Source organism: Phalacrocorax aristotelis, chromosome 8, assembly GCF_949628215.1.
Source record: "Phalacrocorax aristotelis chromosome 8, bGulAri2.1, whole genome shotgun sequence".
Taxonomy (NCBI): Eukaryota; Metazoa; Chordata; class Aves; order Suliformes; family Phalacrocoracidae; genus Phalacrocorax; species Phalacrocorax aristotelis.
The window spans coordinates 18,180,404-18,196,309 of NC_134283.1; the positions used below are offsets into that span (position 1 = coordinate 18,180,404).

At 37.4% G+C, this 15,906-nt stretch overlaps 1 long non-coding RNA gene across 3 annotated transcripts in view; it reads left to right on the forward strand.

The window, feature by feature from the left end:
- Positions 1–15,906, forward strand: part of LOC142061065 (uncharacterized) — a 129,072-nt gene that overhangs the window by 29,648 nt on the left and 83,518 nt on the right. For all 3 annotated transcript variants that reach the window (XR_012662046.1, XR_012662044.1, XR_012662045.1), the window contains 2 exons: positions 3,293–3,428; positions 9,324–9,420. This is a non-coding gene — a long non-coding RNA (uncharacterized LOC142061065). The remainder of the gene's footprint in view (positions 1–3,292; positions 3,429–9,323; positions 9,421–15,906) is intronic.

Consider the following 15,906-nt stretch of genomic DNA (forward strand, 5'->3'; position numbering starts at 1 on the left):
ATCTTGATCAGTAGAAAATTATAATCTATTATACAGAAACATAATGTATTATAAGGAAATAAAACAAGTAGGTACATTACATGCTGAGTAATGCAATGCATGATTACTGGATATGATACAAATTAATGCACTTTCTATGTGTTTCACGTAGGAAACACTTTTTCAACACTGTGCTAGTAATTTCTTGCCCTCCAGTTCTGTTTTGTTTATTTCTTCAAGAAAATTTCTCTTCTAATGTATACACGCTAGAGGAAGACTGCAACTGTATTTTTAAGTACACAAGTGATATTCACTGATACACTATATTCTTAATTGATGTGTCAAGAAAAAGATTTGAAACAGTGTAACTCACACTGTAGCTACATTGTGAAGCAGCTTCCACTTATTAAGACACCGAAACATAATGATTATTTAAACAGTAACAGAGGCTCATATCCATGAGCTTTGTTTGCTCAGTTAATATTAAAATTCTTTCATGGATTCACCAGAAGATATTTCAGTTTTTCCTTTAATATATCAAAAACTGGTGAACTCTTCTTCCCCTAATGTTACTTTCCATATTCAGAGCAGCAGCAAGAACAAGACAGGAAATCATCTTTAGAAATGAAAGTATTCACCTGACTTGTATTTCTAAATTATTATGAATGCTGTTATTTAGCCTTCATTTTATGGCAGTGCTGAAGAAATCAAACTCGGATTCAGTACTCCCTTTGACAATGACAGGTACAAAAAACAGCAAAGCAATCCTTGCTTCAAAACGATTACATATAATCAAGTTATGAAAAATAGTTAACACTGATCATTATGCTGTGTCTGTAAGACTGCATTTAAATTAATCAGCAGATGCCACATCAAGCACTACGTAATCAGAAAATGTTTTATAGTCTGCTCAAGGACACAAGACCAACACTTCTGATCCACAGCTACGGGACCGCGGCTTCACTGAGCTTGAATACTTGAGCAAAGTGAATTCACAAAATGCTTTTGTTGCTCCTCTTCTGCTGGAGCAAAGGCAAAACATAAATATCCTCTTGCAGGAGCATGCAGCTAAAACAGTCTTTAATTTTAAGGTACACAAACCTGAAATATCTTACACTGTTACCAAGTTCCTAGAAAGGGCTGAGTCTGTATAGGGTATTAATTGGAGCTCATACATTTCCTAAATTCCAGCAGGTCTGCAAAATTTTACTTTAATAATACCACTATCATCAAATTTCACTGCAAAAAAAAGAAGCAAAAGGATATTTATATTCTTAAAATAAACCTTGCTACCTGACTTTCAGAATTATTTGCATGCAATTCATACACAGAGAAATTTATGCACTTTTTTTTATAGTCATCTTAACTGCACAGCCAACAACAGTATGTGAACAAGGTAGACTCCATAATAATTATGTCGAAGTGCAAATTCCATGTTTGCTTTTGCAGTTCTGAGGCTTTGATTCATAGTTTCAACATGGGGGTTTTTTGTGTAAAGATTTATATTAAATTCTCACCACTAATAAATTATATTTCCTTAAACAACATGTTTCCTTAATTTACAAGGCTTTTCACACGTAAAGGTTCAGCCATTAGCCATTCTCACTTCAATAACTACAAGGTACATGACATGGGTTAATAAAACCTATTATCTATGCTAGCAAAAGTACCCTATAACACATTAGGCATCCATCAGTTTTGAAAATGCTAATATACAAATGGTTTGCTCTAGATTTAAAAGTTGAACTAGACTGAGAACCTTTTTTTAAGCTTAAGGGAAAATGTAGTCATAAAACTGAGGAAGTTTTATGGCAGAAGGCTGTATTGATAGCAGTACTTATGTCCTTATCAAGAACAGGTCAAATAATCCTTTCTTAGAATTACACGGGGATGAGTTCAGATAAATAAACCAGACCATGTAATTCATAATCCTAAGCAGTAACAATCAATTTTCAGAATCTGCCTCATGTGAAAGAGCACCAGTGTTTCAAAGCCATGATTATTTTAGCTCTGATTTACTCATACCACAGTGTGTATTGGCCTCCTTCTGAATAGATCTGGAAAGCTAAGTAACTAGGCCTATAAAACTATAGTCTGTGGATTTCATTAGTCTAAATGTAAACAACAGAACTTACAACTGATTGCCTTTTAGATAAAGCTGACTTAAGCAATTGAGATAACAGAATCCTACAATACTCTGGATGAAACAAACTAAAAATTTGAATTAATAAGTTAGCTGATATTGAGCTCCAGATGTTTCTTACTCTGGCAACACTCCTTAAGTGATGATAAGCAGATTTACATACTTAACTAATATGTTTATTTAAAGAATATTTCCACATCCGGACTACCATCCAGATTTCTTATTTGGCTTCAGATCAAAAGACATACTATCAATAAGGATGGCATCCAGGAAAATCTTTTCAACATCTGCTTAGAAGTAAACAACAGATATTTGATTTTCTGCAAATTTAATTTCAGGCAAAATTTTACTTCAACCAATATTTTTTATATCCTCAAGACAGCCTGACCTAGTCATTCTGCACATTCAAGTCTCAGAATACAGATCGTACACCAGCAGAGACAGCAGTTGCTAAGGAAAAACTCTGTTAGTTTGTAGTTTGCATTTAAAATGCTATAAGCAGTTTCACTTAGTGTGAGAACAAAAGCTTTTTGGAAGCAAAGCCCTCCCCTCACCAACAATATCAGTGATTTAATGAAGCCGGTTCAAAAATGTTTTATACATTTCTTGTAATCTAAAGAAACTTAAGTAGTTAATAACAAAAAATTCAGCTGTACTGTTTCATAAGGTTGAGGAAGGGAAAATAATATTTCTGTCATAGTTAATATTCTTTGAATCTCTCCCTTATGAGAAGTGGTTACTGTTGCATTTAAGGAAAACTAAGATAAGACCCATTCACAGCAAAAATTGAAAAGAAAAGACTTGGAGGAATCAATACTCTTCCAAATTTCTTCCCAGATTACAGAAAGGAAAACACAAATATAATATCCACTGGGAGGGAAAAGTGTGTATTCCAGGGCTGAGCAAGAAGAACTGACCAGGAAATATAAAATATAGACTTAATTTTCACAATCTATTATTTTAGAAGAGAAATGAAATTAAGAAAAATGTTTTCAAACAAGTTGAGCTCTTGCATAAGTTCTCCTGAAAGCCAGGATAATGATTATGTAAACATAAAAGAGATAAATGTTAAGCAGTGCATTATAGCGGTAGATATACAGACTGAGGAACGATCCCAAGGATTAGTAGAGATAAGAGTAAAAGCTACCCGGTGTTTCTTGTGGTTCCTAGGTGTACATGAGAGAACAGGAAATATGCCTACCAGGAATTTGGGACAGAAGAAAATCTTCTGGATCTGGACAACCCTATGACAGGATTGGTCTCTAGGACCTCACACCCACAGCTTTCAACCTACTTTGCAAAGCATGTAAGTACAAGAAAACTGCTAGTCCACATCACCCTGCAGGGCCATGGGAGATCAGAAATATAAGAAACAAGAATGCCCTATCCACTGAATATACTGATTTCTTTACATTAAAAAGACAAAGTATGCTTCTACTTTTCATTTGTTGTGGAAAAAAAAAAGGCTGAAAAATATGACAGGAACGTTCCCTAAATTGTACTCAGGAATCAAAAGGAAATAAAGGGAAGCTTATTACTTTGTTAGGAATGTGTGATTTGGGTTTTTTTTTATTTTATTTTTTAAGCTGGCATCAAGACTTTGGAATATCTGGGGTTAACAATACTGCTATCAGAGGGAGTCAGACTTTCCCATTGATTTGTCTTTGTAGCTAAGTGATAACAATCAGAAAATTATATTGTATTAGTTTGTTAGTGAAAATAGTGACAATGTAAGGTTTTGGAGCTGGAATTCTCTACCATGCCTGTTAGCTTATCCCAGGTGACAACAATCAAACATATATGAATGAAGGTGAAATATTTCACAGCTTTTATACATAATTGTAAATAAGCTTCAAATGGTGAGATTTTTAATAGCTAATGATTAGTAAGGTGTTTTTTTCCTATGTTAACATGGTGTCTGCAGTTTATACTTCTACATTTTCCTAACATCCATAATGGCCATCTAGGAAGACATACTTCCTTTTCAAATGAGCTGAGACTTCAATTTAATGAACTTTCTCCAAGTTGTGATGCTTTACAGCAGATGTCACAAAATACGGCCACGCTACTTTTAGAGGCAAAAAGGCTTCTCTTGGATCCAGTATGGCTAAGCCCTGCTCACTGCTGTTCCAACCAAGGAAAGAGTCTAAAAAGATCGGTGGACATGGAAGACAAAAGGAGCAGCAGCACCCAGGTGTCACCCAGGGTGAATGCTGGGATGTGCACCAGCTGCCCAGATCATTTTTTTACAGTCTGAACTACATTAGGAAGCACTGATACAACACTAGGCAATACATTACCCCCTTTAGCTTCAGCTAGCCCCTAATATAACAACTGTGTCTCACAACATCTCTTCCTCTATATACTTTCCTAATTCCTCTTCCATTTACTACACATCTTTTGGCATTGACAGATTCTTCTAGTCTATTTTTTCTTTTTTTTCATTTTATTCCATGTGTAAATAAATTTGTCCCTAATTCTTTCATACAACCTTTTTCCCACAGTGATTCACATCCCAAACTACCTGTATTTGCCACAAGTACAAAGTCTCTAATAATAACAGTGGTTTCTGGTCCTTCAGGATTTAAATACACCAGTAGAGTCACATTTCATTTTCTTTTTTTTGTGGATTTAGTTTTCCTGATCTCCCTTTCTGTAAAGTTCCTCAAATCCCTGAACCATTCCAGACTGCTCTTCCGAGATCCTTCCCCAGCTCTATAATATCTTCTAAGCATGGTAACAAGAATGGAGCGTGAAACAGTATTTTTCATTTAAAAATTTGTTTTGCCACTGAGTCCTCTCATTGCTCCTCCACCTCGAAGACCACAGCTTTTCACTTCTTAAAATTTGCATTCTATAACAGATTATTATTTAATGTTTTTGGCATCATGATTTCTTCCTTTACATTGCAGAACAACCAAATATACACAAATTCTACTTTTGATTTATCCTAACTGCTAGTCTCTTTGCCATATTACTTTCATTCCTCTTTGCTTAACTGTAGAATTAATGATACATTAAGTTGCCCATAATATATCCAGCCCACTGTGCCTGAGCACAACAGCAAACATAAACCAGTAAGGAAGCCTGCAAACTGTTCAGCTATTACTTAACTTTACAAAGCAGCTCTGTTAAGATTATTTTCCCAAATATGGTTCATGCGGTATCACTAGGAAGGTATTGGCATATAGTTTAAGTCTGACCATGGAGCAATCTGGGCTAAAGCCTATGCAGTGCTAGCGCAGGCAGAAATAGAATGAGACAAATTTGTGCCTCCTCTCTTCCAAAGACCTGCTCTGTTCCAGAATCTGCTCTTGTATCCAAGATCCCTGCAATGTTTCACAGAAGCACAGACTAACTGGCTCATGAGAACACCCCGCTCCAGTTCCTGTCCCATCCTTGAGCTACACTCTTCCGTCCAATATGGCACCAGCCTTCAATCCGACGGGCAAACACAAGGCAAATGCTGCCTGGGCTTTGCTGTTTCCTAGGAGGCTAGGCCTGCTTAGTCTACCCTTTGTACTAACCTCCTTGGAATGTTCCCCTTGCAGGGCAATCAGGCAATAATGCAATTTTTAATCTTAAAACCTTCACCAAACCACAAGTAAAAATTAAGGTAGCACACCATTGGAAAAATACTCCTTCAAGGAAAACAAGGAGCTCTCTACCTCTTTTGCTGTTTAATTCCTCCCAACAGAAGTACAGATGTGTATTTCAAAAGTTTTGCTTCTTTGAGTGCACCCTAAGACATGATGTTGCCCTTTCCACTGTGCAAATTCAGTCAGAATTCAAAGACGTGTAAAGCCACATATAGCGAATCTGATCAAATGTGTTATAGTACCAGAGTCATTTATCTTCTCATATCATATCCAGGCCTCTCTCCGGAAAAAGAAAAAAAAGAGAGCTCTATTCACTGTAAACCATAAAATACTTCCCTTTAATTATCCTGACACCACTGGCCACACTTGGTGTCTCATAAATTAATGTAAATCATGTAAGTATCATTTATCATAAAACATACATCTGCAAAGCACAGTAAAACCTTCTTTCCTCCCTTCTCAGGCAACAATATGCATTTCGTTTGGTCCAGTTTAACAATGGCCTAATATTTAATGATCCAGCACTGTGTTAGTCTGTACTATTACAGACAGCTAAGTATAAACCATTGAACATTAACACTTCAAATAGAAGAAACAAGAACTGGTATATAACAGATACAATGGAAGAAATGAGAACTGGTATATCACAATTCCAAAACTATTTCAGTGACATAGGAGCTGCATTCCCACTTTCTGAAGTGACTTAGATACAAAACTGATTTTGAAAATTGTAATAATCTGTCAATAATTAGGCATTTGTGTGAATGATACTTTTTATCTCCAGTTAATTACTCACTTCTGTGATTAAATAGATTTTGTTTTGAAGCAGTGGTACATTATTCCTAACAGCTTACTGTAAATGATATACTAACTACTTGCAGAGTAAGGAGGTTTATGTAAGTTCCCTGATTGGCCTCAATAAAAATTCAGCCTGTAACAATTGCCTGAGGACCACAGCAGGCAAAGGTGGTTATAGGGGTAGTCTTCTACCCTGGAGGAAGGACAGCTGTGAATCAGGAATGGGAAACCCATAAAAACCCAGCAAGCAAGAAGAATTTTTTCTTTTTTTCAGGTTTTTGTAAGGGAGGGCTCAGGGTGCTGTTGCTTTCTAGAGAAGAAAAGCTATGCAGGAGCTAGAAAGAAAAAAAAATTTTCACAATAAAAGAAGCTTTGCTAGCTACCCTCTGTGGGAAAATGGGCACTCTGAAGGCACTTAGGCCATCTGATCAAAGAATCAAATATTCTAGAGAGGAATTCCTGGCATAAGCAGCAGAGAAATTGACATGAGAAAGGGTTGCTATCTTGTCCTAAAAGAATAATAGAAAGAAGATTATAAAGTAAAATCAGGGGCGGGAGAAGTGTTCTCTTTCCAGGGCAAGGCAGGGAGATTTCCTACAAGGTCTTGGGCAGCTGTGGCAAACAGATATAAAAATAGCAGCATTCTTAAGCGACTGTGCTGAACTTTACAAAGAAGGTTGCACCAGAGATACAGGTGTGCTCTGTCTGCTTCTATTCTTGATTAAATTCACGACTTCTCAAAGCTGCTACACAGTTACAGAACTCTGATTATAGCACAGTCATCTCATGTGTCCATCCCTTATCTCTGTACACAGTAGACAAACTTCCTGTTCCTCCCCTGCCTTGATATACTGGTTTTGGCTGGGGTAGAGTTATTTTTCTTCACAGTAGCTGGTATGGGGCTATGTTTTGGATTTGTGTTGGAAACAGTGTTAATAATGCAGGGATGTTTTCGTTCCTGCTGAGCAATGCTTACACAGAGTCATGGCTTTTTCTGCTTCTCACAACACCACACCAGCGAGTAGGCTGGGTGTATACAAGAAGCTGGGAGGGGATGCAGCTGGGACAGCTGACACTGACTGACCCAAGGGATAACCCACACTATATGGTGTTATGCTCAGCATATAGAGCTGGGGGAAGAAGAAGGAACTGGGGGGGATATTCAGAGTGATGGCATTTGTCTTCCCAAGTCACCATTACACATGATGGAGCCCTGCTTTCCTGGAGATGGCTGAACACCTGCCTGCCCACGGGAAGCAGTGCATTAATTCCTTGTTTTGCATTGCTTGCATGTGCAGCTTTTGCTTTACCTAATAAACTCTCTTTATCTCAACCCACAGGTTTTCTCAGTTTTAGTCTTCCGATTCTCTTCCCCATCCCACCAGAGGGGCGTGAGTGAGCAGCTCTGTGGGGCTTAGTTGCTGGCTGGGGTTAAACCACAACACTTGAACATAATTCCCCTGTTCTTTCCATTTCTTTGTTTTTATTGCTGTAGGTGCTTTATTGCTGACAAACTCAGAAAGTTTGAAGTGTTAAAATGGAAATGAAGATAAGAATTTAACACACCAAAGTGATTGCAATATCAACCTAGTAGGTTTCCCAGGTTGACATTCTAATAAACGAGTGTTCCTTTAGTATTGTAAAAGTCATCAAACCATGATAAGGGAGACAAAATCACTTCCAATCTCACCTGGGTACTTGCAGCTAACAGCACAGTTACACATGATACTATGGCAGAAAATACTAAAGAAAATATTAGGAGGGGGTTTATTTGTATGTATTCTGTCTATGCAGCAGTGTCAGAGTTGACAGCTCAAAAGACTGCATTTTCCCAAACTCTCACTTTTTAATAATCTGCAAACATGATTGAAGGAAACAGTAAGAAATCTAATAAAAATGAATTCAGAAAGGATTACAGAGACAGCTTCATGACAATTTACAGGTCTACATAGCAGTCTCTTGCTATGAGTTGTGATAAGATAAATCTTGTTTACAGTGTGTTAATCCCATGTCCCAGTAATTCTTGTATGCAATGGATTCAAGTCTTTCTTAGAAGAATGGAGCTGCTTTTGCATTAAATGAACAGCCACTGGTAGCAGCAGCCTGAATGAGAGAGCAGAAGGTCAAGGGTTATTCTAGATTACACTTTCCAATGAGTCATTCACATCTCACTTCTTCGGAAAATGTTTGATGTAAATTGTTTGGATGTAAATTATAAGCAAAGCTTTATCTGAGCTTTTCTGGGTCAATGATTGACTTTTATTGTTCCCTGTAGAGTAAAATGTAAAAGTTGGCTTTCAGGTTTTTTCATATAATAGAGATTTTATCCATATTCTATAACTAAAGACAACCCTTACATTGTGACATATCTTTAGTCATGAACAGACAGTGTGTTTATATAATATCAAATACTCTCCTAGATGAATTTCAGCTATGAATGTAAAACTTCATATTTCCTTTGCTGAGCCAGTAAGAGTCCATGGACTGTAACCTTTTTATCTCTGTATAGGTGATAGGTCCTATATTACCTGCTCAGGTCCTATCACTTCAAAATATTAGCTAATTAGACATTATCTAAGCTATTGCCCCCAGCTGGTAATGGTTTGGCCCAGATAGGACTTATGACTGGAACTTAGAAACCAGATTATATTTCTACATCTGATATTTAATTTTCTGGACACTTTAGGCAGCTCACTTCACGTTCGGTGACTGTTTAATCTTCAGCCTTTCTTACTGTCTATACTGACTGTAAGAGTTCAAACACTCTTTTTCTATATAGATACCTTTCCTGTTTTGTTTTTCAGCATCAATATTGCACTAGAAACAAAATAATGATAAAAATAATTGGACAAGTTACAAGAATCCTGTGCAGAGACTGGTATCTGCAGTTGCTGCTTATTGGTAAGAACAATCATTCTTGTATTGCACTATTTTACTCATGTATTTGAGAATTTGAAACCACGTTTCTCTATGGGCTGCACTATAAGTCATTGGTGAAAAGTTGGCTCTCTGTTAGTCAGCTTTTCTTTTCTTTCTCCCCAGTTTGTTCTTAGAAACAAAAATCCAAGTTTCTTCTCTTTCTGCTGTTTGAATGCCCGCATTCTGTATTGACTGCTAACCAATCTGAAAGTTATGAAGCTGTATTCTTTTTAATCACATCTGTCATTATAGAAGATGGTGACCTTAGCAGAAAGATCACTATAATGGGTTGCTAATGGGCTACTAAGGGGCTTTCAAATATCAAGACGATCATCATAAGTAAGAACTGAGAGCTGTTCTTTATTTCTGCATAAGATTAATTTTTCCCCAGTACTTCCATGGATTAATAATGCAAGGTTTGTGCACCTCAGGAACTGCTTCATGGTTTCTTACCATATGCTACGCAAATTCAATAATTGGCTCTTGACTTCACAATTTATAAATAAGGTACTACTAACTTAATTTAGGTATGGGGAAAATACCAAGGTGAGCAAGCATTCTAAAAGAAACAACCAGATGATATTCTTAAAAAGATGGTATTCTTCTTGATTTGATCAGAGTTTTCAGAATTACCTTAACACATATTCAGTTATAGTCCAGAAACATTTTAAAACAGCACAATAGGATGCTGGGTTGCATCAAAAAGGGCATCACCAGCAGAGAGAAAGAAGTCATCATCCCGCTCTACTCAGTGCTTGTCAGGCCACACCTCAACTACTGTGTACAGTTCTGGTCTCCGCTATACAAAAAGGATGTGGACAGGCTGGAAGGGGTCCAGAGAAGGGCCACCAAGATGATCAAAGGACTGGGAAGCCTGCCAGATGAGGATAGGCTGGGAGAACTGGGTTTGTTCAGCCTTGAGAAAAGGAGGCTCAGAGGGGATCTCATCACCGTGTACCAGTACTTAAGGGGTAGCTACAAAGAAGATGGAGACTCCCTTTTTACACAGAGTCACATGGAGAGGACAAGGGGGAATGGACACAAGTTGCTCTTGGGGAGATTCCGATTGGACACCAGAGGGAAATTTTTCACAGTGAGGACAGTCAACCATTGGAATAATCTCCCCAGGGAAGTGGTTGACTCGGCCATGCTGGGCACCTTTAAGAGTCATCTGGACAGGGTGCTGGGCTGTCTTGTCTAGACTGTGCTCTTCCTAGAAAGGTTGGACTAGATGATCCCTGAGGTCCTTTCCAACCTGCGGTTCTGTGATTCTGTGAAATGCACAATATGTTTGCAAACTCAAGTCTTGCTTTATCATTGCATTGTTCTCAGATTAATTTCTGGATACTAACACCTTTGAGAACTTTGTAGACTATACAGAAATGTTCCACATTCTGCCTAAGCTTGCACTCTGAGTGGATAACCTTTCAATAGAAAGGAGAAAATGCAGAAAGTGGCACTAGACATTCAGATGTGAAATACTGAACTCATATTTTTCCTTATATAATAAAAAGAAATTGAGAAAGTAGGTTCTTTCCATTCCCAGCTGGTTACACAACTTATAACAAACTGTCAAACAGTTTGACTTATGTCAGATTTTGCTTAGGTATAGTTCTCAGTTTCTTCTGAGTTGAACAGGTAACTTTCGCTGATAGACAATAGAATAAAGATGTTTACCTCCACTTGGATCTTTCAGCTTTATAGGTTACTGTTCGAAAGTTGTACATTTATATATATATAAAAGTAATATATATACAAAGGGTTTTTTTAGCCAGCAATACACTTATTCTCAAACCCTTCTTTCCAGTTAAAGACTTCTTTCTGCCTTCTTCTAGACCTGCATCCTGATCAACAAGGTTAGCATGCCCTATGCTGAAAAGGGCTTTCTGAAGTTCCTCTTTCGATTTGCCTATATTTTTCTGACAATCCAGTCACCTCATGTGGCATCTCTTCCTCTCCTTTACTATTCTAATGCTATCTTGGAGGATAAGTGTCAGCAGGTGTGAACAGGAAAAAGGAGATGAGTGGCACCATTATAGCATTGCTTTCACTTGAGAGGGGCTACTTTTAGGAAAAAAAAAAAAAAAGCACTTGCAGCAACTCTTATTTGATTGGCATCATTGTCTAGTGAAGCTGGCACACCATCTTGTGAGCAGGCACAATGCCATCATAACAGATGGGCATCTGGATAGGAAGCCAAAAGATAATGTACGAGTACCAAATGTGTGTATTGGAGGGCAAGTTTCCCAGTCAGGAACATCTGAACAGCAGTTTATATGCTTCTGCACCTATGTTTAAGGGAGATAACATACACATTGCGTCTTTACAATAGATGCGTGGGTAACACACTCTGAAACACTAGAAAGGGACCTGGGAGTATGGAATTCAGCAACTGCAAAAGGATTTATCATATTTGTGACTTCGTGTAAATAAAAGAGCCATGTAAAACCTATATGTACAAAGACTAGAAATGCTACACTGAATCAGAGTAAAATTCTTGGCTATGACATTGACCGAGAGGGGATAACTGAGGACCAGGAACCAGGGTCTGTACGGAGGGGTCCTCTCCAAGGTATAGCTTCCAAACAAAACTTTCTGAGCTGGAGTTTTCGTGTGGGCCATCATATTTAATAACAGCTGGACTTAATTCCATGAATTTGTATTACACCTTTATGAATTCATTTATACTTTTGGCTTCCACAATATCTTATCTTAATGAGTTCTACAAGTGGATTATTCAGCATAGAATGAGTGAGCACTTCCTTTGATTTCTGTTAAACTTGCCACTTGATCAGTGTCATGGGGTAGCACCATAGTTCTTATGCTGTCAGAGATAACTCCTTCTTATTCCTCTTTTCTATGTTGCTTGTGAATATATGGACTTCTACAATAGTCCCCTACTGCATTAAGTTATGTTTCTATTTCACAGCTATCATTTCAGGCCTCTCAGGTTTCCCCAAATGGAACCAAGCTTAGGCAATTTTTAAGATCTGGTCTGAAATCTTGTCTTGGCTGGAATTTGGTCTTTATTTACTTTTGTCCTCCCAACACCACCGCTACCATAGCTAATCTAGTCAGCAGCAATATTATGTGGAATACAGTATAAGAAACTAAATCAGTGGCATGATAAATATTCATGAGTGATATCAGTCAATTCAAGCTTGGAAGTGTTACACGTCATCTTTAAATGGGCTTCAATCACAAGAAAAAGCAGATCACATCAAATAATGCCATGTTTTACTTCAGTATGAAACCACATTCTTTGGTCCCCTATAGCACATGTGCCTCATGAAGCCCTAAAGCATAGTAGTAGAATTTAAAAAGTAACAATGGACCAAGGAGGTAGGATTTATACCAAGACCTGATAATGTGTATTTCTCAGCAGACAGACACTGCATCCTACCCTGTCAGCCCATTGCATACCAACAAAATTACATAAAAGTATCCATTCATATTCTCTTTGCTAAATATTTTTCTTAACCATAGCCTTTTTTTGCCCTATTAGTAACCAAAAAGTAAACGAGGATGTGATTATAATCTAGCTGTTTTCATTCCACCATGGGGATTTTTAATACTGCTAACAGGTACACCCCTAGACACCTAAGGTAGGACACAGCAATGTTACTCTTTATTCCCAAGAACAACAAGAAACAGCTAACTGCTCCAAGTCTAAATGCTTAGTATTTTATACCAGCAAAACTTCAACAGTCTCACACAGCACAAAACTACTGAATACAGATAGCACGTAAGTGATACTTGCTTACCTGTACAAAAAAAGACATCTCTCTGTCAATGTAGCATCATTGTAGGATATTGCAACACAATAGAACAAACTGAAAATCTAAACTTTAATTTTTTAATCTTGTGTAGTATTTTTCTCTAGTAATGCCATTGGATTTAAAGACTTATAGTATACTGATGTTATCACTTCTGTACTGCTGAATACATGCATATGAAAATTCTTTGTTTTAATACCTCTGACTTTTCAAACCCTCTTTATTACACCTTAAGACATTTTAAGAGACATTATTATGCTTCACCTCCTAAGCTTTTTTCCCCTGAGAATAAATCCAGCCTGCTCCATTTCCTTTCTTTTATACATGTTTCCATACAAACACACTGAAGCACATTTTATTCCTAGTCACAAAAACCTGAAAGAGAAAATCTATGATCCTTTCCGGTATATGCTGGAGCATTTTGCTATCTTCTTTACTACTCACAGTAGAATAAGTGATAATCAATAGTGATATCTGCTTGAATCTAGAAGGTTTGATGGAAGTGCTTTTGAAACACATCATGGTGCCTAATTTGCTGTAACTTGGTCAGCTCTTCTTACCTCTTCAGTAGCACTGTATCTAAATTATACCAATTGTTAGTTGAAATCTATTATGGGTTATTATTAGCATTTCAAAATACAGTTGTACCTCGCTGGTTTCTCTCTTGTTAAAATTGGCCAGATGGTTTAGCTCTTTTAGCTTCAAATATGAAATAAACCATCCACAGAGACCATAGGTGTCAATAGCAACACATGCAGTCACTGTTATGTTTTGTTTCTGGGTTTTTGCTGTAGGGAGACTTTCCCTCTGCTTACAGAGTCTTCAAATAGTCATGCAAGTCAGAGAATTACAATTACGTGCATTAAGTTATTCTGGAACACAGAAAGTTCTCCTCCAAGCCTGAAATAGGACCCAAATCCTATGGTCCTTGCACCTGTTTAGCTTGTTTGAATAGGATGCCTCTGAGACCGTCACTTATTGTTTATATTTCATTACTCCTGGGTCTCTATGTTAAGGAGGCCATTTTGATCACCGTTTAAAGATACAAGATTTCACAAACTGACTAGGGCTGTATTTCACTCTCCAGCCTAAAGATACTATCACCTTTCTGACCATTTTGTGTGCAGACACATTATTTTGCCACTAATTCTACCAAACCAACTTTAAGATTTTCTGAAAAACAAGGCAAAAAATTATTGCAGTAGTGATTTTACATGATTTATATATACAAATGTTCACATAAGCCCTTAGAAACATGACAGATGTTGGCATATTTTAAAGCTTAGTGGATCTAGCGTATGTATTCAAAACACGCTTTCTGTGTGCTTCTCTTCTGCAGTAGGTTCACTTTTTCTGGAACTTAGGACTATTAATTAAAAATATTTTTTCCAGTACTATTTCCCCAGGAAAATGCATATGTGAAATATAAAAACTTATTTTTAGACTTCTCATTTTGTTCCAAATTTATCACAGAGCATTCTTTGGTAATAATTCTACTTCTAATGCTTTTATGGGGAAACTGCTTGTATCTAACTCAATTTTAATTTAATGTGAATTCGGATCTAGGTAAAATGCTGCTTACAGAGTCATCTGCTAGAGTATAAATTGCTCAATACTAAAATGCCCACCCCCTAGAGAACAACTTCTGCAGGTACTTTATAAGCAACTGCTGAGGTTACTCAACCTGTTAATTACTGTTGAAAATTCAGCCTAGTATCCAAATTATGTATGTTACAAAGAATGCTTATGCCAGAATTGTCAGCAGCAAGCTGCCTTCTACGTCCCACCCCCACTGCCACTCTGTAATGCCCTTGAAACAAAGCAGATACATTGTCAGTGAAGAATAAAATGAGGAATTCATGGGAACACTCATATACTCTAGGTACACAGTCTGTAACGACATACTACTGCTCTGTAAGCAGTTCTTATACATCAGACGCTCACAACCTAAGTTACACACCTAAATATAACTGCTTGTCAGGAGGTTGTAAAGCAGGAGGAACAAGTACTACTTGCGCCCAAGTCCCTGAAACCAAATGGATAAATACTCTAGCTTTAATAATCGCGAGAAGGACCGTTTCAGAGCACAATTACAATTGATCTACTGATGAGATTGGGTTCAGAAAAGGCTACTGACAAAAATCCACACCTCAGGATAAAGTTAATGAGACTGTCAAGGGAGCAGCAGGGCCAGATTTAGTGCCAAAAATGTACTAGTCACACCAGAGAGCCAAGGAAGGTGAAGAAAAAGCAGTGCGAAGTGATAAGGACAATGCAGCTCAGTGACAGATAGATTTAGACTCCTTAAGTCCAATAAACAGATGACAAAGATTATTAAATCAGTTCATAAGAAATATGCTGAATCCTGACTAAAATGCACATCAGACAAATAGCACAACATTTAGAGGCAGGAAATATAAGTCGAGAGGTAATTTATGTGTCACGTGAAATATGAACAAGGACAGGGCTCTCTTGGACTCTTTGTAGGCAGTTCAATGCCTTCATGCTGAGCTATAGCAAAATGCTACCATCATGATGACGAGGACACCCTGGCATCCTTTCCCTGGCATTTCAATGGCAAAAACCAGAAACAACTGCAAAGGATCATGACATCAGAAAGGACCCTTAGTAGGGATACACTCAAAGCTCAACACAAAATTTCCAGTTCTGTTTTCTAGAGCTTTTGAATAAA